Genomic DNA, 25295 nt, shown 5'->3' with positions numbered 1-25295 from the left:
TGGTGTTCATCTTTACATTCAAAGTATTCTTGCATGCATTTTTATTTTGATCTTAAATTTTTATGTGTTGTTTCATTTTTGTTGTTTAATAGAAAAAGAGAAAAACATCAAAAAGATATTTTTTTTTTCCTTTTTTTTCCTCTTTCCTTATTAAAATTCAAAAATAAAAAAGATATCTTTCTCTTATTTCACTCATAAATTTCGAAAATTTGAGTTGACTTTTTTAAAACTTTTTAAAATTTAGTTGTTTCTTATGAGTCAAATCAAATTTTCAATTTAAAAATTCTATCTTTTTCAAATCTTTTTCAAAAATCAAATCTTTTTCAATTTTTCTTTCATAATTTTCGAAAATTTCAAATTGATTTTCAAAAATTTTTTTCTTATTTCTATTTCATATTTTCGAATTTAATACTAACAATTAATGTGATTGATTCAAAAATATTAAGTTGTTACTTGCCTATTAAGAAAGGTTCAATCTTTAAATTGTAAATCATATCTTTTTGTTTCTTATTAGTCAAGTAATCAACTTTAATTTTCAAAATCAAATCTTTTTAAATTTCTTTTTTCAAATTAAGTTTCAATCATATATTTTTCAAAATTAATTTCAAAATCTTTTCTAACTTCTTTTCTAACTTCTTATCTTTTTCAAAATTTGATTTTCAAATCTTTTTCAATTAACCACTTAACTTTTTGTTTGATTCTTATCTTTTTCAAAACTGCCTAACTAACTCTCTACCTTTAATTTTCGAAAACCCTTTCCTCCTTTTTCAAAATTTCATTTTAATTAACTAATTATTTTTAATTTTAATTTAATTCAATTTCAATTTTAATTTTCGAATTTTTAATTTAATTTTAAAATATTCTTATTTTATTTTATTAAATTTTTGAATTCTTCTCTTTCTCATCTCCTTCTATTTATTTATTCATCTACTAACACTTCTCTTTCACCCAAAAGAAATTCGAACCCCATCTTCCTTTCTGTGTTCGAATTTTTCCTATTCTCCTTCTTACATTCTTCTCTTTTTATACTTGCAAAAGGAATCTCTATACTGTGACATAGAGGATTCCATATTTTCTTTTCTATTTTTTTATTTTTCATATGAGCAGCAACAAGGATAAGAACATTCTTGTTGAAGCTGATCCAGAACCTGAAAGGACTCTAAAGAGGAAGCTAAGGGAAGCTAAAGCACAACTCTTTGGAGAAAATCTGACAGAAATTTTCGAAAAAAAAGGAGACATGGCCGAAAATAATAACAATGCAAGGAAGATGCTTGGTGACTTTACTGCACCAAATTCCAATTTACATGGAAGAAGCATCTCAATCCCTGCCATTGGAGCAAACAATTTTGAGCTTAAGCCTCAATTAGTTTCTCTGATGCAACAGAACTGCAAGTTTCATGGACTTCCATCCGAAGATCCTTTTCAGTTCTTAACTGAATTCTTGCAGATCTGTGATACTGTTAAGACCAATGGGGTTGATCCTGAGGTCTACAGGCTTATGCTTTTCCCGTTTGCTGTAAGAGACAGAGCTAGAGTATGGTTGGACTCTCAACCTAAAGATAGCCTGAACTCTTGGGATAAGCTGGTCACGGCTTTCTTAGCCAAGTTCTTTCCTCCTCAAAAGCTTAGTAAGCTTAGAGTGGATGTTCAAATCTTCAGACAGAAGGAAGGTGAATCCCTCTATGAAGCTTGGGAGAGATACAAGGAACTGACCAAAAAGTGTCCTTCTGACATGCTTTCAGAATGGACCATCCTGGATATATTCTATGATGGTCTGTCTGAGCTATCAAAGATGTCACTGGACCATTCTACAGGTGGATCCATTCACCTAAAGAAAATGCCTGCAGAAGCTCAAGAACTCATTGACATGGTTGCAAATAACCAGTTCATGTACACTTCTGAAAGGAATCCTGTGAATAATAGGACGCCTATGAGGAAGGGAGTTCTTGAAATTGATACTCTGAATGCCATATTGGCTCAGAATAAAATATTGACTCAGCAAGTCAATATGATCTCTCAGAGTCTGAATGGATTGAAGGAATCATCCAACAGTACTAAAGAGACATCTTCTGAAGAAGAAGCTTATGATCCTAAGAATCCTGCAATAGCAGAGGTGAATTACATGGGTGAACCCTATGGAAACACCTATAATCCCTCATGGAGGAATCATCCAAATTTCTCATGGAAGGATCAACAAAAGCCTCAACAAGGCTTTAACAATGGTGGAAGAAATAGGTTTAGCAATAGCAAACCTTTTCCATCATCCACTCAGCAAAAGACAGAGAGTTCTGAGCAGAATCCATCTAGCTTGGCAAATATAGTCTCTGATCTATCTAAGGCCACTTTAAGTTTCATGAATGAAACAAGGTCCTCCATTAGAAATTTGGAGGCACAAGTAGGCCAGCTGAGTAAAAGGGTCACTGAAACCCCTCCTAGTACTCTCCCAAGCAATACAGAAGAGAATCCAAAAAGAGAGTGCAAGGCCATAGATTTAACCATCATGGCCGAACCTACAAGGGAGGGAGAGGACGTGAATCCCAGTGAGGAAGACCTCCTGGGACGTCCAGTGATCAATAAGGAGTTTTCCTCTAAGGAACCAAAGGAATCTGAGGCTCATCTTGAGACCCTAGAGATTCCTTTGAACCTCCTTATGCCATTCATGAGCTCTGATGAGTATTCTTCTTCTGAGGAGAATGAAGATGTCACTGAAGAGCAAGTTGCCAAGTACCTTGGTGCAATCATGAAACTGAATGCCAAATTATTTGGTAATAAGACTTGGGAAGATGAACCTCCCTTGCTCATCAATGAACTGAGTGATATGGATCAACTGACATTGCCTCAGAAGAAACAGGATCCTGGAAAGTTCTTAATACCTTGTACCATAGGCACCATGACCTTTGAGAAGGCTCTATGTGACCTTGGATCAGGGATAAACCTCATGCCACTCTCTGTAATGGAGAAACTGGGAATCTTTGAGGTGCAAGCTGCCAGAATCTCATTATAGATGGCAGACAACTCCAGAAAACAAGCTTATGGACAAGTAGAGGACGTGCTAGTAAAGGTTGAAGCCCTTTACATCCCTGCTGATTTAATAATCTTGGATACTGAGAAGGACGAGGATGAATCCATCATCCTTGGAAGACCCTTCCTAGCCACAGCAAGAGCTGTGATTGATGTGGACAGAGGAGAGTTGGTCCTTCAACTGAATGAGGACAACCTTGTGTTTAAAACTCAAGGATCTCCTTCTGTAACCATGGAGAGGAAGCATGAAAAGCTTCTCTCACTGCAGAGTCAACCAGAGTCCCCACACTCAAACTCTAAGTTTGGTGTTGGGAGGCCACAACCAAACTCTAAGTTTGGTATTGAACCCCCACATTCAAACTTTAAGTTTGGTGTTGGGAGGTTCCAACAATGCTCTGAACATCTGTGAGGCTCCACGAGAGCTCACTGTCAAGCTATTGACATTAAAGAAGCGCTTGTTGGGAGGCAACCCAATGTTATCTAATCATATTTATTTATTTTCCATTGTTATTTTATGTGTTCTTTAGGTTGATGATCATGTGAAGTCACAAAAAACTACTGAAAATTCAAAAACAGAATGAAAAATAGAATGAAAAATAGCACACCCTGGAGGAGAACAGTCTGGCATTTAAACGCCAGAAACAAGCATCTGTCTAGCGTTTAACGCCAGAAACAGGCACCAAGCTGGCGTTTAACGCCAGAAACAAGCATCTACCTGGCGTTAAACGCTAGAACAGAGCATGGAAGTGGCGTTTAATGCCAAAAACAGGCAGCAGTCTGGCGTTAAATGCCAGGATTGCATGTATAGGGCATTTTTTCACGTCTAAAGGGTACAGGGATAAAAAATCCTTGACACCTCAGGATCTGTGGACCCCACAGGATCCCTTCAGGATCTGTGGATCCCACAGGATCCCCACCTAACCCTATTCTCTCCTCTTCACACCTTTTCATAACTCTCTTCCCCAAATGCCCTTCACCAATCACTCTTTCCCATCACCCCCTCACCACTCACATCCATCTTCTCTTCCCCATAAACTCCACCTACCTTCAAATTCAAAATATTTTCCCTCCCAAACCCAACCCTAAATGGCCGAACCCTAAACCCCTCCCCACTTCTATATAAACCCCTCATTCCTTCTTCTATTTCACACAACACAACCCTCTCTTCTTCCACTTGGCCGAAACCTACTCTCTCTCCCTCTCCTCCATTTCTCTTCTTCTTCTACTTCTTTCTTTCTTCTTTTGCTCGGGGACGAGCAAACATTTTAAGTTTGGTGTGGTAAAAGTATTGCTTTTTGTTTTTCCATAACCATTTATGGCACCTAAGGCCAGAGAAACCTCTAGAAAGAGGAAAGGAAAGGCAATTGCTTCCATCTCTGAGTCATGAGAGATGGAGAGATTCATCTCAAAGGTCCATCAAGACCACTTCTATGAAGTTGTGGCTAAAAAGAAAGTGATCCCTGAAGTTCCTTTCAAGCTCAAAAGGAATGAGTATCCGGAGATCCGACTTGAGATTCAAAGAAGAGGTTGGGAAGTTCTCACCAACCCCATTCAACAAGTCAGGATCCTAATAGTTCAAGAGTTCTATGCAAACGCATGGATCACAAGGAACCATGATCAAAGTGTGAACCCAAATCCAAAGCATTGGCTTACTATGGTTCGGGGAAAATACTTAGATTTCAGTCCGAAAAATGTAAGGCTGGCGTTCAACTTGCCAATGATGGAAGAAAACGCACGCCCCTACACAAGAAGGGTCAACTTTGATCAAAGGTTGGACCAAGTCCTTATGGACATATGTGTGGAAGGAGCTCAATGGAAAATTGACTCAAGGGGCAAGCCGGTTCAACTAAGAAGGCTTGACCTCAAACCAGTGGCTAGGGGATGACTAGAGTTCATTCAACGCTCAATCATTCCTACTAGTAACCGGTCTGAAGTTACTATAGACCGGGCCATCATGATCCATAGTATCATGATTGGAGAAGAGGGGGAAGTTCATGAGATTATACCTCAAGAACTCTACAAGGTGGCTGACAAGTCCTCCACTTGGGCAAGGTTAGCCTTTCCTCACCTCATATGCCACCTCTGCAATTCAGCTGGAATTGACATAGAGGGAGATATCCTCATTGAAGAGGATAAGCCCATCACTAAGAAAAAGATGGAGCAAATAAGAGATCATGGACCTTAACATGAGCATGAGGAAATTTCTCACCATAAAATCCCTGAGATTCCTCAAGGGATGCACTTCCCTCCACAAAACTATTGGGAACAAATCAACACTTCCCTAGGAGAATTAAGTTCCAACATGGGACAACTAAGGGTGGAGCACCAAGAGCACTCCATCATCCTCCATAAAATTAGATAAGATCAAAGAGCTATGAGGGAGGAGCAAGAAAGACAAGGAAGAGACATAGAGGATCTCAAAAGCACCATTAGTTCTTCAAGAAGAGGAAGACGCCACCCTCACTAAGGTGGACTCATTCCCTAATCTCCTTGTCTATTTATTTTCTGTTTTCGGTTTCCGTGCTTCATGTTTAATTATGTTTGTGTCTTTACTATATGATCATTAGTGTCTAAGTGTCTATGCCTTAAAGTTATGAATATGAATCCATCACCTCTCTTAAATGAAAACTGTTTTAATTACAAAAGAACAAGAAGTACATGGTTTCGAATTCATCCTTGAAACTAGTTTAATTATTTTGATGTGGTGGCAACACTTTTTGTTTTCTGAATGAATGCTTGAACAGTGCATATGTCTTTTGAAGTTGTTGTTTATGAATGTTAAATATGTTGGCTCTTGAAAGAATGATGAAAAGGAGAAATGTTATTTGATAATATGAAAAATCATAAAAATGATTCTTGAAGCAAGAAAAAGCAGTGAATACAAAAGCTTGCAGAAAAGAAAAAAAATGGCGAAAAAAAAATAGAAAAAGAAAAAGCAAGCAGAAAAAGCCAAAAGCTCTTTAAACCAAAAGGCAAGAGCAAAAAGCCAATAGCCCTTAAAACCAAAAGGCAAGGGTAAATAAAAAGGATCAAAGGCTTTGAGCATCAGTGGATAGGAGGGCCTAAAGGAATAAAATCCTGGCCTAAGCGGCTAAACCAAGCTGTCCCTAACCATGTGCTTGTGGCGTGAAGGTGTCAAGTGAAAACTTGAGACTGAGCGGTTAAAGTCAAGGTCCAAAGCAAAAAAAAAAAAAGAGTGTGCTTAAGAACCCTGGACACCTCTAATTAGGGACTTTAGCAAAGCTGAGTCACAATCTGAAAAGGTTCACCCAATTATGTGTCTGTGGCATTTATGTATCCAGTGGTAATACTGGAAAACAAAGTACTTAGGGCCACGGCCAAGACTCATAAAGTAGCTGTGTTCAAGAATCAATATACTGAACTAGGAGAATCAATAACACTATCTGAACTCTGAGTTCCTATAGATGCCAATCATTCTGAACTTCAATGGATAAAGTGAGATGCCAAAACTATTCAAGAGGCAAAAAGCTACAAGTCCCGCTCATCTGATTGGAACTAAGTTTCATTGATATTTTAGAATTTATAGTATATTATCTTCTTTTTATCCTATTTGATTTTCATTTGCTTGGGGACAAGCAATAATTTAAGTTTGGTGTTGTGATGAGCGGATAATTTATACGCTTTTTGGCATTGTTTTTACATAGTTTTTAGTATGATTTAGTTAGTTTTTAGTATATTTTTATTAGTTTTTAAATAAAAATCACATTTCTGGACTTTACTATGAGTTTGTGTATTTTTATGTGATTTCAGGTATTTTCTGGCTGAAATTGATGGACTTGAGCAAAAATCAGATTCAGAGGTTGAAGAAGGACTGCAGATGCTGTTGGATTCTGACCTCCCTGCACTCAAAGTGGCTTTTCTGGAGCAACAGAACTCCAAATGGCACGCTCTTAATTGCGTTGGAAAGTAGACATCTAGGGCCTTCCAGCAATATATAATAGTCCATACTTTGCCCGAGTTTAGACGACGCAAACTGGCGTTCAACGCCAGTTCTATGCTGCATTCTGGAGTTAAACGCTAGAAACAGGTTGCAAAGTGGAGTTAAACGCCAGAAACAGGTTACAAACTGGTGTTCAACTCCAAGAGAAGCCTCTACACGTGTAAAGGTCAATGCTCAGCCCAAGCACACACCAAGTGGGCCCCAGAAGTGGATTTCTGCATCATGTACTTATCTCTGTAAACCATAGTAACTAGTTTAGTATAAATAGGACTTTTTACTATTGTATTTACATCTTTTGATCATTTTAGAGCTCTAGACCTCTATGGGAGGCTGGCCACTCGGCCATGTCTACCCTATTATCACTTATGTATTTTCAAACGGTAGAGTTTCTACACACCATAGATTAAGGTGTGGAGCTCTGCTGTTCCTCAAAGATTAATGCAAAGTACTACTGTTTTTCTATTCAATTCAACTTATTTCGCTTCCAAGATATTCATTCGCACTTCAATATGATGGATATGATGATCGTGATAGTCATCATCATTCTCAACTTATGAACGCGTGCCTGACAACCACTTCCGTTCTACCTTAGATTGAATGGATATCTCTTGGATATCTAATACAGGGGACCGAGTCCGAGTTATTAGTGTCTTCGTGGTATAAGTTAGAACCCATGGATGGCCATTCTTGAGAATCCGAAAAGTCTAAACCTTGTCTGTGGTATTCCGAGTAGGATTCAGGGATTGAATGACTGTGACGAGCTTCAAACTCGCGAGTGCTGGGCGTAGTGACAGACGCAAAAGGATCAATGGATCCTATTCCAGTATGATCGAGAACCGACAGATGATTAGCCATGCAGTGATAGCGCATTGGACCATTTTCACTGAGAGGACAGGTGGCCATTAACAACGGTGATGCCTAACATACAGCTTGCCATGGAAAGGAGTAGGAAGGATTGGATGAAGACAGCAGGAAAGCAGAGGTTCAGAGGGACGAAAGCATCTCTATACGCTTATCTGAAATTCTCACCAATGAATTACATAAGTACCACTATCCTATTTTATATTTTATTTATCTTTTACTTATCAATTCATAAAATCAGTTGAGTCCGCCTGACTGAGATTTACAAGGTGACCATTGCTTGCTTCAAGCCGACAATCTCCGTGGGATCGACCCTTACTCACGTAAGGTTTATTACTTGGACGACCCAGTGCACTTGCTGGTTAGTTGTATGAAGTTGTGAAACAGAATTATGATCATGAACATGCGTATTGAGTTTTTAGCGCCGTTACCAAGGAAGGAATGATCACGATTTCGTACACCAGTAAGCAATTCAAATTCTCACTGAGATACCCAAACATCTTCTGAGACCCATTCCATCGAGCTCTATACCAATTCTTGCACTTCCATTTGGAGCGTGGAATCGTATTGAACTTTGGATGCCAACTCCTATTACTAACCATCTCCCTCTTACTCTTAAAGCCGCAAAGAGCTCTAAGCTGGCCATCGGTTTCAAGCAAACCATATTCAAGTGGAAAGGTGAAGATAAAGGCTAAGGATTTTACCCACTTGAAGTTTGTATTGGGTGGTAATGGCCTTGGGAGAGGTGTTTCCAATGGTCTAGCAAGCTCCACTCCCTTGTACTCTTCTATGAATTCTTCCACTTCCTTACAAACCTCTTCAACTGCAACCACGTCTTGATCAAAGTCTTCGGTTTCTTCCCCATCAATCAAGTCATAAGTTGGAGGTTGAGAAAAGTCTACCTCCACATCATCTTCATATTCACTTGGGGAAGATTCTTCAAGCTCAAAGAGTTCACTTTCGGATGCGAGTTCATCATTAGGAGAGCTTGGTTCATGATCATCATTACCAAGGAAACTTGGTTCTTGATCTGTTCCTTCCAGTTCTTCATTAGGTACATGCCTTGGGGATTGTGCACTATCCTCCTTAGCATCAATTGCAAATTTCTGGGTAGAATTCTCCACAACTCTTGATTCCCATGGGGGTTCAGTGTCTCCTAAGTCTTCAACCAATTCTTCTTCCTTGATAATTTTAGCTTCCTCCACTTGTTCCAGTATAAAGTCATGCTCTGTACTGTCAACCGGAGCTTCTAGTGTCTCCTTCATGCTACGTTCTTCATTAGATTCTCCACATGAAGCCATGGGAGTTCCTTGAGTGCCCAAACGTCGGGAAGCTAATTGATTTATCGCTTGCTTCAGTTGATGAAGGGTTGCATGAAATTGATCTACTGTTTCCTTGAGGCGAGCCTGTGATTCTTGGGTCGATGGATATGGACATGATGCATATGGAAGTGGTGGTTCTTGGGAGTAATTGGATTGGAATTAGGGTGGATAAAGGTTAGGGTCATATGGAGGTGAATGGTTGTAGGTGGCTTGTAAGTATGGTGGTTCGAAGCTATGTTGAGGTGGTGGTTCATTGGCATATGATGGAGCTTGCTGGTAACTACAAGGGTGTCCACCATATCTATCATCTTGGTACGTACCTCGGAATGGCTCTTGACCATAGTAAATTGGTGGAGGTTGGTTGTCATGTAAGGGTCCACCATAACTATTGTCTTGGCATGCATTGTAGAATGGTCGTTGTCCATGGTATCTTGGAAGGTGTTGTTGCCGAAAGTGTTGATCAGATCCTCGTGGCTCCTTCCATCTGTGATTGTTTCGACCTTGATGCATGTTCCTGTTATAGCTTCAATTCCTTTCAACAACATTAGAACCAAACTTAAAGCCAGAGGGTGAGAACTCATATTAGCTAATAAAAATTAAAAACAAAAATAAAAATAAATAAACAAGCAAAAGAAAATATTTACAATAACCAATAATAAGGCACACAATTGTAACTCCCCGGCAACAGTGCCATTTTTGATGAACTGGATTTTCTGTCAGTAAAGAATTTTCACAAATAAAGTCTCGTTGAAAGTATAGTTTCTAAACCAACAAAGAATCCTTTCGTACAAAAGTTTGGTTGTCACAAGTAACAAAACCCAATAAAATTTATAACCGAAGTATTCAAACCTCGGGTCGTCTCTCAAGGAATTGCAGGGTAGTATGATTTATTATTGGTTATGGAAAAAGGTATATTTTTGGGTTTTTGAAATAGGGAACAATGAAATAAATTGGCAAGGAAGTAAATTAATAACTAGAAAAACTCTTGGCAAGGTATGAGAACTGGAAATCCCATCCTAGTTATCCTTATCAGGTGTGATGAGAATTATTATTGCTCCCACTTAGTTAACCCTTACTAAATAAAGGAAAGTCAAGTGGACTAATCAATTTGATTCCTCAAGTCCTAGTCAACTCCTATGGAAAGATTAGTTTTAGAGGGATCCAAATCAATCAGTAATTTCCAATTTTCAATCAACAGCTGAGTTTGACAACTCAAGTGTCACCAATTACTCAACCAAAGCCAAAAGGAAAAAAATCCAAATTATTTATATCATAAATAGAAGAAAGCAACCATAAATCTGAAATATCTCGAATTGTATTAAATAGGAAATCAAATTAAATATAGGAATTCATAACCCAATTTGGCAACAAAAGTAATCAATAGGGGAAATAGATAAAGCAGAATACTAAGACAATTAAAAGTAGAAAAGAAACTAAATTAAAGAACATTGAACCTGGAATTGAGAAAATGAAGAAATCCTAATCCTAAAACCTAAGAGAGAGGAAAGAGCCTCTCTCTGTAGAAACTACATCTAAAATCTCTAATTGTCTTGAATGATTGATGAATTATTTGATTTCCTCATTCTCCAGCCTCCATTTTGTGTTTCTGGGCTTGGATTTGGGCCGAAAAGGAGCCCAGAAATCGCTGGGGGTGACTTCTGCAACTTTCTGCACGTGGCGTCAGTCACGCGTACGCGTCGCTTGTGCTCTGCGTAGGCACGCGTCCGCGTCGTCTATGCGTGCGCGTCACTGCCATTTTCTTTAAAACTCCATTTTGTACGTTCCTTCCATTTTTGCATGTTTCTTTTATGTCCTCTAAGCCATTCTGCCCTATAAAGCCTGAAAATACTTAACACACAGATCACGGCATCGAATGGTAATAAAGGATAATTAAAATTAACATTTTTAAGGCTTAGGAAACATGTTTTCATATGTATCACATAATAAGGAAGGAATTGTAAAACCATGCAAATTATATGAATAAGTGGGTGAAGAATTGATAAAAACCACTCAATTGAGCACAAGATAAATCATAAAATAGTGGTTTATCAAATCACCTTTCCGATTAGCTTACAAAATAGAGGCAATGATCCCAGTGGAGGTCGAAGAAGGATCGCCCAGAGTGATCCACTACAGTGAAGAGGTCAACTCCCAACTTCTAAGGGAAGAACTCGACCTACTTCCAAAAATTCGAGAAAGAGCTCGGATCAAAGAAGAGGCGTTAAAATGTCGAATGGACTCAAGATACAATTAGAAGGTAGTACATCGAAGCTTTGCCAACAACGACCTCATCCTAATACGAAATGATATCGGAACAAGTCGACCGGGAGAGGGTAAGCTAGCATCTAACTGGAAAGGACCTTACTGAGTCACAGAGGTACTAGGAAAAGGCTACTATAGGGTATTCGAACTAGAAGGGCGAGAACTACCATGGTCGTGGCACGCCTGCAACCTAAGAAGGTATTATAGTTAGAGGTAATAAAGATCTTAGGTCAAGGTGCACTCTTTTTCCTGAAAAGGTTTTTTAACGAGGCACTAAGCCAAGATCTATAAAATTACCCGACTTAGAAGGGTAAAACACCCACATGTATATATTTGCATATTTTCTATTTCAAATAAAGCTTTTTCAGATTTTCTACAAATCCTCCTTATCAAGACGCATTAATTTGAAACGCAAAAAATTCATCACCCGATTATAAAGCTATAGATCGACAAAAAGTGAAAACCAAACTCACTGCTCGACCACGATAAAAGACCAACAAAGATGAAAACTGAATTCATCAAAGGTCGACCAAGAGAGGGACAAACTCAAATTCTACAAAATCGGCAAGATGAAAAGCAAAAACAGAATAATGCAAGAAGTTATCAAAAAGTAATTCATAGGAAGAGACCTGACGAGGCCTCAATAAAAATGGATTGCTAGAAATAACTTAAAGACGGACCGACATAAAGAAGTCGGACCAGTCGACTACAAACAACAAAAGTTATAAAAAGTAATCCCTAGAAAGAGGCCTGTCCAGCCCTAAACAAGATGATTACTAGAAATAACTTAGAAGGGACCGATATGAAGAAGTCGGCCCGACAAAACTATAAAAGTTATAAAAAGTAATCCATAAAAGAGACCTGACAAAGGTCCAAATAAAATGGGTTACTAGAAATATCTTAGAAGGGACCGACATGAAGAAATCGGCCCAACAAAACTATAAATGTTATAAAAAGTAATCCATAAAAGAGACCTGACAAAGGTCCAAATAAAATGGGTTACTAGAAATAACTTAGAAGGGACCAACATGATGAAGTCGGCCCGACAAAACTACAAGAAGTTATAAAGCAATCCATAAAAAAGACCTGACAAAGGTCCAAATAAAATGGATTACTAAAGATAACTTTGAACAGACCGAGATGAAGAAATCGGCCGACAGAAGGCATGCGCTATAAGAGATTCAAGTTGAACCTAGAAAGCCATGACCTCAATAAAATCAATCTACAAGTATCATATGGAAGAATGCGAAGAAGACTAGTTGAACAAAGCTAGCTTCGACTAAAGCAAGAAATAAAGCACAAAGGCAATCGAAAGAGGTCAGACAACAAGATTCCAACACTCTAAAGATTCCTGAAAAATGCTAAACAATGCTGCAGGCAAGCATATCGCAAAGGAACAAAACCACTATAAAAGGCTCAAGAGGCCAACCAAGAAGTCGACCTCAAAGAGCTCAAAATGCTAATTTGTTTTTCTACATAGAGTTGCTATAGAAAAGCAACCAAAATATCCAAGTCAAGACCACAAGTTACAAAAAATAAAGAGTTCAAAAGTCCACAGACCGGGCTATCCACAATGCATCAAAGAAAATTATAAAGGATTCAAAGACTCCCCAGTGGCAGCATCTCGGGGTGAAGGAGGACGAATCTGGAGGGGGACAACGTCGACAGTCCCATCCGCTCGATTCAGGATCTGAACATCAGGATCCGAATCAGGGTGTTCGACCTCAGCTGCAGGCTTGGAAGAAGGCGGGACAACAGAAGCCTTAGCAGATGGCACAGGTGGAGGGTCTACATCCATATCATCATCATCAGGGTCATCAGGGACAATCTTACCATCTTTTACAATATTGTCCAAGCTAAATAGGGTGAGGTCAAGCTCGGGCACAAGAACTCGAACCTGATCCTTCAAATTCGTATAAGCAGCATTCACGCTACCTACAAGATGACCCTAGAGCTCAGTGTAGTCGGCCTGAGCAGTCTCTAACCTCTGCCTGAGCTCTATCATCTCCTTATAAGTTAGGACATAGCTCTCTTTGTGCTTCAGTGCCATCTCCTCAGCCAAGTTCGCAGAAGCCACCGCAGCAGTAGCCCGAGTCTTCTCACCCTCTAACTCTTTTTTCAGCTTCGCCACCTTCACCTTAAGCTCCTCCTTCAATCCCTTGATTTTGTCAAACTCTGATTTAGCTTTCTCCATAAAAACTTTTGTTGCATGAATGGGAAGATCCTGGGCAGTTCGATATAAAGCCGCTCCCATATGCGCCATCTTAATACTGCTCCAAGTAATAAAATCCAGATGACGAAGAAGAGAGACATCGTCAGTAGGAACAACACCGTAAGGAGCAATCTGCTGATCAACAAACCCGACGGCATCAAAGTCAGAGGCATCCAAAATAAAGGGCTCGACAGTCCTTTGTCTTTTTGGAGAAGGGCCAACAGTAGAAGAAGTAGCAACAGAAGTCGGGAGAGGATCAACCAAATGGACCTGAGGAGTTGGAATCATCCTCCTCGGCCCAGTAGAGCTCAAGATCAACTTCTTAGGAGGAACTTGAGAAGATCCCTCCCCTGCAGCTTTTGCCGAGATGTTCTAGGCGGCGGTGGCCTTTTTCACCTTCTTAAAGGCCCTCATGGAGTCATTGGTTTTAATCATCTCTGAAAACAACATACAGTAAGAAACCGAGTTATAAATTGGAAAGGAAAGGAATGAACTCAACAAAAATAAACAAGCACAAATACAAAAAAAAAGTCGACCACTACCTAGCTCAGCTCGAAGAAGAGATGGATTTCCTAGGAATTTCTTTGTATCAAGATGGGGAGGCTGCCCCCAGTTCTCTTCTAGCATAGTCACAAAGGCTTGCTCAACCTAATCCAACATCTCCCAATTATACCTAGACACCACTACATTCTTTTGCCATTCTAAAGGAAAGCTGGGCTCGCCATTCTCATCCAAAAAGAAAGGTCGAGCCCCTTCAACAGCTCGGATCTTGAAGAAATAGTTTTTAAAATCGCGAAAGGATTCATCATACATTGAAAAAACTTTCTTTCCCTGGGCAGCACGGAAAGATACCCAAGCAGCTTTCTTCTTAGCCACCCCGGGCTTAGTCAAAACAAAGAGGTAAAGAAAAAGGGTTTGAGATGGTTTAACATCCAACTCTTGACACAGTAATTGAAAAATCTTAAGAAAGCCCCACGAATTCGGGTGAAGCTGGGAGGGAGATACATTGCACGACCACATCAAATTGGTCTCAAAAGGAGTAAAAGGAAAAGTAATGTTCAGCTGGCTGAAAAAATAGTCATAGGCATAAAAGAAGGGACGCTCCCCCTGGACCGAGGTCAGAAAACAAACCCTCTCATCGGAATCAGGCGCTACAAGCTCATAATCTTTCTCCTGGGCCCGACTACTACAAATCATGTGATGTTTCCTCAGTTCTACACAGTACTCGGCATTTACCACAGAGACACACATCAACACGAGGGAGTCCAGCCAGTCGGACATACCCTCAGGGACTTTAGAAGAAGTCTCGACAATATTTTTGCAAGAAGACATGGGTCAACTAGCCCTACAGTAAGAAAAGGAAAAAGGGGTTACTAAACAGCTCGGGCAAATAAAAAAACAACTCGGGCTAAAACATACAAATAGCAAAAGGAGACCCCAGGACTCACACCAAGGTCCAGGGACATCCTTTGGAGGCAGAAATAGAATAAGGTTTCAGGAAAAATATACGACCTACATCCCTCAAAACAAGGAAGCAACTCTCCTTCGATAGCGACACTCCACAAAAACACAAAATAATCTATCAAAGTTGGGCACTTCTTATAGCCTATCAGAAAAATCAAACATCAAAGCATGCAAAGGGGCAATCATCAAGGACGCAACCTTTCTCAGGGTCAAACGGTTCAGCATTTTAAAAGGGACAATCATCAAGGGCGCAACCTTTTTCTCAGAATCAAACAAGTTCACTATTTCAAAGGAAGAAATCAAGAAGATACAATCAAAAACAGTAAACAGCATTCAAAACCCTAAAAATGCATCAAATACCAGCAAACAAGGAAAGGTTCTATAAAATTAAAGAAACCCTAAAACAGCACACAGAGCAGAAGCAAACCAGACGCAGTAAAGCAAAGAAAGATTCAAACTTTCCAGCTTTTTCCAAACAAAATCAAAAGGATTACAAATATCCAAGCATAAAAAACGAGGAGAAGAAAAGAGAGAAGCCAACCTGCAGTAGGGAAGGAACAATGAAGTGATCAGAGATTGAAAAAAAGCAAACGCCAACGATCGCCTTTTCAAAAGCAGAAGATAGAACGCAAGAAAAGTTGCGGTGAAGCAAGAAGAGGAGAGACGGAGAAGAGAAACTCTTTGAAAAATTTTGAAAAGAAGTAAGAAGTGGGAAGCAAAGGAAATGGCGAAAGGAGAGGTTAATGGGCATTTAAAACCTTCGCATGTTCCCAAGAAAGTACAAAAACGCATGCTACAAGGAGAAACATTCCGCATTTAAAGCTACTTAAATGAAGTTCTACAAACAGACTCAACAAAAGAATGCTCGAGTCCGACTTCCCCAAAAGAGATCGAAGTTCTAAAAACTCAACCTCAAAGGAAAGACCGAGCTCAAGCAGGGGCACTATTCATATCCTGGGTCAAGATGTACGACCCGAGCTGCTTGAAGACAAAGCGACCGACTTGTTCAGGTCTGGAAACCCCGATCTCTTCTCAAAGAGGTCGGCCAAATCGAGAATAGAGGCCCGAAGCAGGCCCAAATAGAGGAACACGACCCAAAACCAAAGGCAACCCAAGCCTAGAAGGATAAGGGCAGTTCCCTTAAAGATAAAGATAACTTCACTCAAAGATGAGATAATATAACTATCTTATCCCCAGAAAGATCACTCTACAAACATTATAAATACACTGGAGCACCCAGGTATAACTCATACTCTGATTCTACTAAAAACCTGCTTAATACCTTTGCTAACTTAAGCATCAGAGTCCCTTGCAGGTACTACCACCCTCTGGTAACGAAGGATCAGCATCACCCACAAGTCGGACACATCAGCGCCGATCAGTACAGAAGATCTCGTCCGAGATCGACCTACAGTTTCAGGTAACCTTTGGAACAGCAGACGATCATCCTGAAGATAGACACACGACATTCAAATTCGAGCCAGAACGTCACAACGGCGATCGTGCAATAGTAATATCCCCATGGCAAGATAGAGCAGACAGTTCTAATGGAGAGAGGACTTTGCAAAACCCTTAATACAGAAGAATGAAATCAAAGACACACCCACCAGAGGATGCAATGAACCAACATTCAACAGAACTCATGGGACTCGTGCACAAACACCATGGCCGATTAGAACAACTCGAGTAGGAGATATAGCATCAAAGATAAGTTGAAAGAGACTTGAGAAGGAAAGTATGACAATGAAGAGAAACAAAAGAAAAGCTTTTAAAATTAGAAGCCGACCTTCAAGGTTGGAACAATCATGTAGATCGAGAAGAAACCCCCCCTCCCCTTTGGAGGGGAAGATCCCTTTATCAAAAAAATCATGCAGGCTAGGGTTCCCAGAAATTTTAAAAGTCTCGACATGGACCTCTATGATGGAACGACCGATTCGAAACATCATCTAAGAAATTTTAAAATTCGGATGTACTTGGCTGACGCATCAAATACAACTCGTTGCAAAGCGTTCCTGATGACGTTAACCAAAGCGGCGATGAAGTGGTTCAATAGTCTACCACCCAGGTCCGTGACCTGCTTTGATGATCTTGCAAAAAAGTTTCTCACTCGATTCTCAATCCAGAAAGACAAAGTCAAATATGCTCCAAGCCTCCTGGGGAGGTCGGAGAAACTTTCCAAGCTTATATGGGAAGATTCAACAAAGCCTACTAAGTGATCTAAACTCTGCCTCCAGAAGCAGTGATAACGGGGCTAGTTAGTGGCCTCAAAGAAAAACCATTCTCTCAATCCATATCAAAGTGACATCCGACCTCCCTGTACGAGGTACAAGAGTGAGCAGAAAAGTACGTCAACATAGAGGAGAATGTCCGATTAAGAGAACCTACTCCAAGACAAAATCGTCATTACCATGCTCGGGATAAAGAGAAAGAAGCAAAAAAAAGGATGAGTATAGCTTGGACAAGCCTTGGAGGTATCATAACTATACCCCCTTACGAGTATCCCTCGTGGACATTACAGAGAGATCTGCCATACTGAAAAGCTTCCACCTCCTCAGCCCAACAAAAACAAGAAAGGTGAAAGTCGAACAGAATACTGCAAATATCACAAGATATATGGACATTCCACTAACGGTTGCTACGACTTGAAAAATATGATAGAAAAACTAGCTAGAAAAGGTTGGTTAGAAAGATACTTGGCAGAAATATCGAACGAGTAGGAAAAAAGGAAAAGAGAGAAGGAAGATAGGGGTCAACGAGATCGGCCACTACGAACTCCTGATAGATACATCCACATGATAGCTGGAGGATTTGAAGGAGGCGGAGTAACTAAGTCTTCTTACAAAAGGCATTTGAAAGAAGTCTATCAAGTCAGGAAGGAGGTTGAATCACCCGACTTGCCCACTATTTCCTTTACGAAAGAAGATGCACAAGGGATAACACCGGGGCACGATGATCCTGTCATGATCACAATAATACTTGTCAATGCAAATCTTTACAGGACTTTGGTGGACAAAGGAAGCTCGGCTGAAATCTTGTTTAAACCTGCTTTCGACAAGCTAGGCTTGGAAGAAAAGGAATGCAGGGCATATGCTGACACTCTTTCTGGGTTGGAGACATGTCCATCCAACCTCTTGACTTCATTCCGTTACACACCACTTTTGGTAAAGGTATGAAGTCCAGAACTTTGAGTATAGACTACATTGTGGTTGCCGTAGCATCAGCCTACAATACCCTAATAGGTCGGACAACATTAAACCGAATTGTTGCAGTCGTCTCCACCCTCATATCTGGATGAAATTCTCGACCTCAGGGGGAATAGCCACTGTAAGAAGAGATCAGAAATTGGCAAGAAAATACTACAATGATAGCTTGAACCTACGTGGATGTACAAAAGAAAAAAAAGTCAACACCATCGAGCTCGGTGGTGTCCAAACACAGGAAGAACTAAGGCCACAACCTGATGGAAAGATTGAGAAGTTCAGATCAGTGATCAATCCATAAAAACAACAAGCATAGGAGAAAACTTGGACAAAGAATTGAAAGCAGATCTTGTTAACCTCCTTAATAAGTGGATATCTTATATGCTTTTTCATAGCATTTTCATAGTGTTTTTAGTTATATTTTATCAAGTTTTACTATGTTTTAGTGCAAAATTCATCTTTTAGATGCTACTTTGAGTTTTTGTGTTTTTCCTATGATTTTAGGAGACTTTTAGGCAAAATTGGCAAATTTGGCAAAGCCTTGTTCAGAGACAAAGAAAGCATAGCAAATGTTGTCAAATCCTGACCTCTGTGCACTCCAACGAGCATATTTTGAGCTACAAAGGTCCAATTGACGCGTTCTCAATGGCGTTGGAAAGCTAACTTAAGTTGAACGCCTAAAATTGGCGTTCAACGCCAGCTAGGGAGCAGGGACCAAAGTTGAATGCCCAGAATCCAAGTTGAATGCCAGGCATCAGCCCAAACGCTCACCAAGTGGGTCCCAAAGTGGATTTTAGCACTTCTTAGCTTATTTTATTTTCTTTTTGTAATTTTTAATTAAAAATAATATCTTTTAGGTTTAGTCTTAGAGTTTTTATTATAAATAAGGGACTTCCTTCCTCCTGAGGATCATGCCTCCCGGGAGGGGAGGATCAGGCACATTACTTTACACCTTCTTCTTTAGTTTTCTCTGTAAAGCATGAGTAACTAAACTTCCTGGTTAAGGTTAGGAGCTCTGATTTTTCTATGGATTAATATTATGACTTTTCTCCTTTAATATATGTTTGATTCCATTCTATGATGTATGGTCGTTCTTCATCTAATGAATCGGGGTAAAATGAGAGTATGACCCCTTATTCTACATGAGTTCTTGCGAATCCTGACCCGGATAGTATTGAGCTATAAGCTTGAGAATGCATCACCTAGACCAATAATTTATCTGGGCTAATTAGGATAAGTGACATACAATCTCGTTAGTCATGGGTAATGAGGTTTCTGTGGCGTTAAGGCTAGAACATTGAGCTTCATTCTACGATCCAGAAGATCTGAGCTTGTCTGTGGCGTTTTGAGTAGGATCAAGTGAGAATAAATTGCGTGAGCTTCACCCTCATTCATATTGAATGACCACGATCCATGGCGTTTGATATGGATTAGAGGAGATTAATTGACCACGATCTATGGCATTAATCACTTACAGCTTTTCCATAGAATGAATTATTCATTGTTAAAGTAGTCTGTAAGAAGTATGAATCCGGAAAGATAAAGCATCTCCAAAACCTTAACTGATTTCTCCTTACTATTCTATATCAGTTCTTTATTGCTTTCTTTATTGTTTTGTTTTATGCACCTACAACAACAACAATTATCTTTCTGTTCGCCTGACTTAGATCTGCAGGATAACCATTGCTTGCTCAATCCAACAATCCTCGTGGGATCGACCCTCACTCACCTGAGGTATTACTTGAACGACCCGGTGCACTTGCCGGTGAAGTTGTGCGAGTTCAATTTCGCACACCATTCCTACAAAGCTTGTCCCAAAGATCCATATCCTCTTCCTAACATTGATGTTTTGGTGGATTCGACTTCGGGCCATAGATATTTGTCCTTTATGGAGGCAAATTTGGGATGCAACCAAATCCCGATGTATAAGCCGGAAAAAAAAAAACCTCTTTCGTCACTCCGAGAGAAAATTGTTGTTATGTGGTGATGCCTTTCGGATTAAAAAATATTGGAGCCACATATTAATGACTAATGAACAAGGTGTTTTCATCCTACCTCAGAAAATTGATAGAGGTATATGTGGACGACATGCTCGTCAAGACAAAACAAGACATCAACCTCTTACCCGACCTGGCTGAGGTATTCAACACAATAAAAAAGCATGGGATGAGATTAAATCCCTCCAAATGTACCTTCGCAGTAGAAGCTGGGAAGTTCTTAGGCTTCATACTCACCCAAAGGGGCACTGAAGTGTACCCGGATAAATGCAAACTGATACTTGAGATGAAAAGCCCGACCTGCCTCAAAAAGGTCGAGTAATTAAATGAAATATTAGCAGCCTTATCCAGATTCTTGGCAGGGTCAGCCCTGAAATCTCTACCCCTGTTTTCAATACTCAAGAAAGGATGCTAATTCGAGTGGACTCATGAATGTGAGCTAGCTTTTCAAGACTTCAAAAACTTCTTGAGTTAGCCACCAATCCTCACCTAACCTGAAAAAGGAGATGAGTTCATACTGTACTTAGCAGTTGCAAGAAAGGCCATAGCCTCCTTTCTCGTCCGAGAAGACAAGAACGGACAATAACCAGTTTATTTTACTAGCAAGGTCCTATAGGGGACAGAACTGAACTATCAAAAAATAGAGAAGTTCGTGTATGCCCTTGTCCTCACCTCCAGAAGGCTCCGACCTTATTTTCAGGCCCATACCATAACGGTCCAAACTAACCAACCTATGAAGCACATCCTCCAGAAGATGGATATTACGAGTCGGATGCTACAATGGGCCGTTAAACTGTTCGAGTGGTGCGGTATTTGTAACCCACTAACTTACCGGCAAGTGCACCGGGTCGTACCAAGTAATACCTTACGTGAGTAAGGGTCGATCCCACGAGGATTGATGGATTAAGCAACAATAGCGTTTGATAGGATTAGTTAGACAAACAGAAAAGAGTAATTGAGAGTTCAAAAGCATTAAACAATAAAGAAGAGTTTGAAGACAGGGAGGTGAATAGGTGAGGAATAGAATATTGAGAAGGCAGTTAAGGTTTCAGAGTTATCTATTTTCTGAATTGACTTTTCTTATTAACTATTTTAATCATGCAAGATTTAATTCATGGCAAACTATTTGTGACTAGACCCTAATTCCTTAGACCTTCCTAGTCTCCTCTAAAATTCATCAACTTCCAATTCCTTGGTCAATTAATTCCAATTAAAGGGTGATGATCAAATTACAGTTTATATGCCACAAGAATCCTAATTGTCCAAAAATAAAGGAATTATATGTCACGTATCCTGTTAAATACAAACAATTAAAAATTCAGGATAATATGTTTTCAAGCTATTGTTCAAGTAAAGAGCTTTTCCAAGTTATACAAGAACTCAAATAGAACATGGGTCATACTTCCGTTCCACCCAAATTCATAAAATAAGGAACGAAAACAATTATTGAAATATAAATCAAAACATGAATTAAAATAAAAAAATAATATTATCAATCCATACAATAGACAGAGCTCCTAACCTTAACAATGGAGGATTAGTTGCTCATGGAATATGGAATGTAAATTTGTATGGAATAATGTTGTGGAATGTTGTTCTGGAACCACCCTATTGGGATCCCTTTTATAACTAATCCTAATAATTTAAAAATCAAATTTCTAAAATTAAAATTAAAATAATATCTTTTCCTAAAAAATAAGATTTGAATTTAAATTCGAATTAATTAACAAGTCTTCAACTGATGGGTGGGGACCACTTGATTTGTCCCTTCTGCAGCTTTTAATCTGTGATTTCTGGGCTAAGAACTGGGTCAAAACAGCCCAGAAATCTCCCCCAGCATTTTTCTGCGTTTTCTGCACGTGGCGCATGTCACGCGTACGCGTCGGTCACGCGCACGCGTTGATGGTCCTTTTTCGCGAGTCACGCAGACGCATTGGTCACGCGTTCGCGTCATTTGTGCAGATTCCATTCCGCGCGGTCGTGTGAGCCATGCGTTCGCGTTGGTATTCGCTGGTCATCTTGATAAACCCATATTTCATGAGTTCTTTTGTGCTTAATTAGAGTGATTTATTCAACTCTTCACCTACTTATTCACATTAATTGCATAGTTTTACTTTCCCTTCCTTATTATGTCATATAATGAAAAAACATGTTTTCTAAGCTTTAAAAATTAATTATTTTAATTACCTTTATTTCCATTCGATGCCGTGATTAGTGTGTTGAGTTGTTTCAGATTTTCTAAAGGCAGAATGACTTAAAGGATGAAAAAGGAAACATACTAGAATGGAAGGAGGAAGCAAAACGGAGCTTTAAAGAAACTGGTGTCCACGCGATCGCATGGATGAGGCGATCGCGTGCCAAGCACGAATCAGCAGCGACGCGGCCGCATGCCTGACGCGACCGCGCGCCTTAAGCAGAATACACATGACGCGGTCGCATGACTGACGCGACCGCGTGGCAAGGAAAAGCTCCGAATGACGCGACCGCGTGACCCACGCAGACACGTGACAGAGGCCACGCACCAGAAATTACAGAATATGCCCCCAGCGAATTCTGAAGCCCTTTTTGGCCCAGATCCATGTACAGACAGCATAGACCAGAGGTTATAAAGTGTGGGAATGCTTCCATTCAAAGAGAGCTCGCATATTTTCACCTTTCAATGATTTAGATTTAGTTGAGAGGGAGATCTTCTCTCTCTCTCTTTTAGGATTTAGGATTTCTTCTTGTTTTAAGAGTAACTTTGGATCCAGGTTTCATGTTCTTTTAGTTTTACTTTTATTTATTCCAACATTTGAATTGATTATTATAATTTATGAATTATTCCATGTTACAGATTTCTAATTGAATTAATGATAATTTGAGGTATTTTCAGTTTATGATTGTTCTCTTTGATTTAAGTTGCCATTGCTTCCCATCTAAGGACACTTTTATTATTTCAGCAATTTACTTTTTTCCCTTTTGGTTTTGGTTAAGAATTTAGTAACTCAACAGTCATTAAACTCAACATAATTGATAATCGTTATCTTGCTAATTAAGTTGAACTTAAATAATCCCAACCTTTTCTTAGGAAATAATTAGGATTCAAAGGTCAATTTAATTAGTCCCTTAACTTTCCTTTGCTCCGGTAAATGTTGACCAAGTGGAATTAAGATACAACTTTCATTGTTGTTGAGAAGGATAACTAAGTTGGACTTCTAACTTCCCTTATCTTGCCAAAAGTTGCTTTACAGTTATTATTTATTTTTACTTGCCATTTAATTCACTCGTCATTTAAATTACTTGCTTCTCACCTTCTAAACCCTGATTACAACTTTTATAGCCAATAATAAGAACACACTTCCTCGCAGTTCCTTGAGAAGACGACCCGAGGTTTGAATACTCGGTTAACAATTTTTAAAGGGGTTTGTTACTTGTGACACCCAACACGTTTGTACGAAGGGATTTCTGTCGGTTTAGAGACTATATCTACAACGCGACTGTTTTTATGACATTCTTTACTGGCAAAAATCTTAACGTCACATCTACTTGGATTCTTCTCTTTCTCTGCAGAAACTTCATCAAATTCATCCGAATGCTACCTAAAATGAATAAAATTGCACAAAACTCAAAATAGCATCCATAGTGGCTAAAATATAATTAATTCTTAATTAAATTCAACAAGTTAGATGCAAATTCACTTGGAAAAGATAGGAAAGATGCTCACGCATCACCGAGTTCGACTTGAAATATGAAACTTGCACAGAAATCAAATCACAATACCTAGCCGACTTCTTAGCCGAGTATACAAAAGCCCAAGGAGATCCTACAGCCTGGCATCTATATGTAGATGGATTGTCAAATAAATCCAAAAATGGGGCAGGAATCATTCTCGAGAATGAAGAAGGAACTCGGATAGAACTTTCATTGAAATTTAAGTTTCCAGCCTACAATAATCAAGCAGAGTATGAGGCCATGCTTGCTGGCTTGAGGCTAGCCAAAGAAGTCAGGGCAACAAAATTAATAGTGTTTAGTGACTTTCAAGTAATAACTTCTCAAATAAATAGGACTTACCAAGCTAAAGATCCCAACATGAAGAAGTACTTAAAAAAATACTAAAATAATTTGCCCAATTTTAGGAAGCAAAGGTCAGGCATATAACTAAAAAATTCAACAACCGAGCTGATGCTCTCTCTAAGTTGGCCAGCACCAAGCCAAGGGGTAATAATAAAAGTCTAATTCAGGAAACTTTCCACACTCCTTCAGTGACCAAAGAAGTTGACAAGTCAGATGCACTGACAGTCACTAACCTAAATCTGGGATGGATGACCCCCATCATCGAATACCTCAAATTCGATACCCTCCCTGAAAAGGAAAAAGGAGGCAAGGAGACTTATAAGGGACACATAGAATTAAACTTTGGTTCACAATGTACTCTGTAGAAGAGGAATCTCCATACCCCTACTAAAGTGTGTTCCGACCTCATCAACTGAGGAAGTCCAACAAAAAATCCATAGCGGCATATGTGAAAATTACTTGGGAGCTAGTTCACTAGCTAAGAAAGTCTTGCAAGCAGGCTTCTACTGGCTGACCTTGCAAAAGAAAGCAATCGACTTTGTTAAAAAATCCCGGTCTTGCCAAAAACATGCTAATTTCCATGTGGCACCACCAAAAGAGCTTATTAGCATCATCTCACCTTGGCCATTCGCTAAATGGGGCTTGGACCTCCTAGGACCATTTTCTCAAGTATTCGGACAAGTAAAATACCTCATAGTCAGGATTGATTATTTCACTAAGTGGATCAAAGCAGAACCAGTAGCAACTATCACAGCCCAAAGAAGTCAAAAATTCCTTTATAAGAACATTGTTACCCAGTTTGGAGTTTCATACACCATCACCACGGACAATGAAGCTCACTTTACCGACTCAACATTCAAAATTCTGGTGGCAAGCCTCAAGATTAAGCATCAATTTACGTCGATAGAGCACCCTCAAGCCAATGGACAAGCAGAAGTCGTG

General features: G+C 39.5%; 1 non-coding gene across 1 annotated transcript; it reads right to left on the bottom strand.

The window, feature by feature from the left end:
* Positions 1 to 1630: 1630 nt before the first annotated feature.
* Positions 1631 to 1738, bottom strand: LOC112731615 (small nucleolar RNA R71). The gene has a single exon (XR_003167387.1). It is a non-coding gene; the product is annotated as a small nucleolar RNA R71 (small nucleolar RNA).
* Positions 1739 to 25295: the final 23557 nt, after the last annotated feature.

This window comes from Arachis hypogaea, chromosome 12, assembly GCF_003086295.3.
Source record: "Arachis hypogaea cultivar Tifrunner chromosome 12, arahy.Tifrunner.gnm2.J5K5, whole genome shotgun sequence".
In the NCBI taxonomy this organism is placed as follows: Eukaryota; Viridiplantae; Streptophyta; class Magnoliopsida; order Fabales; family Fabaceae; genus Arachis; species Arachis hypogaea.
The sequence above is the reverse complement of the archived record's forward strand: the minus strand, read 5'-3'. Positions and strand labels throughout refer to the sequence as shown.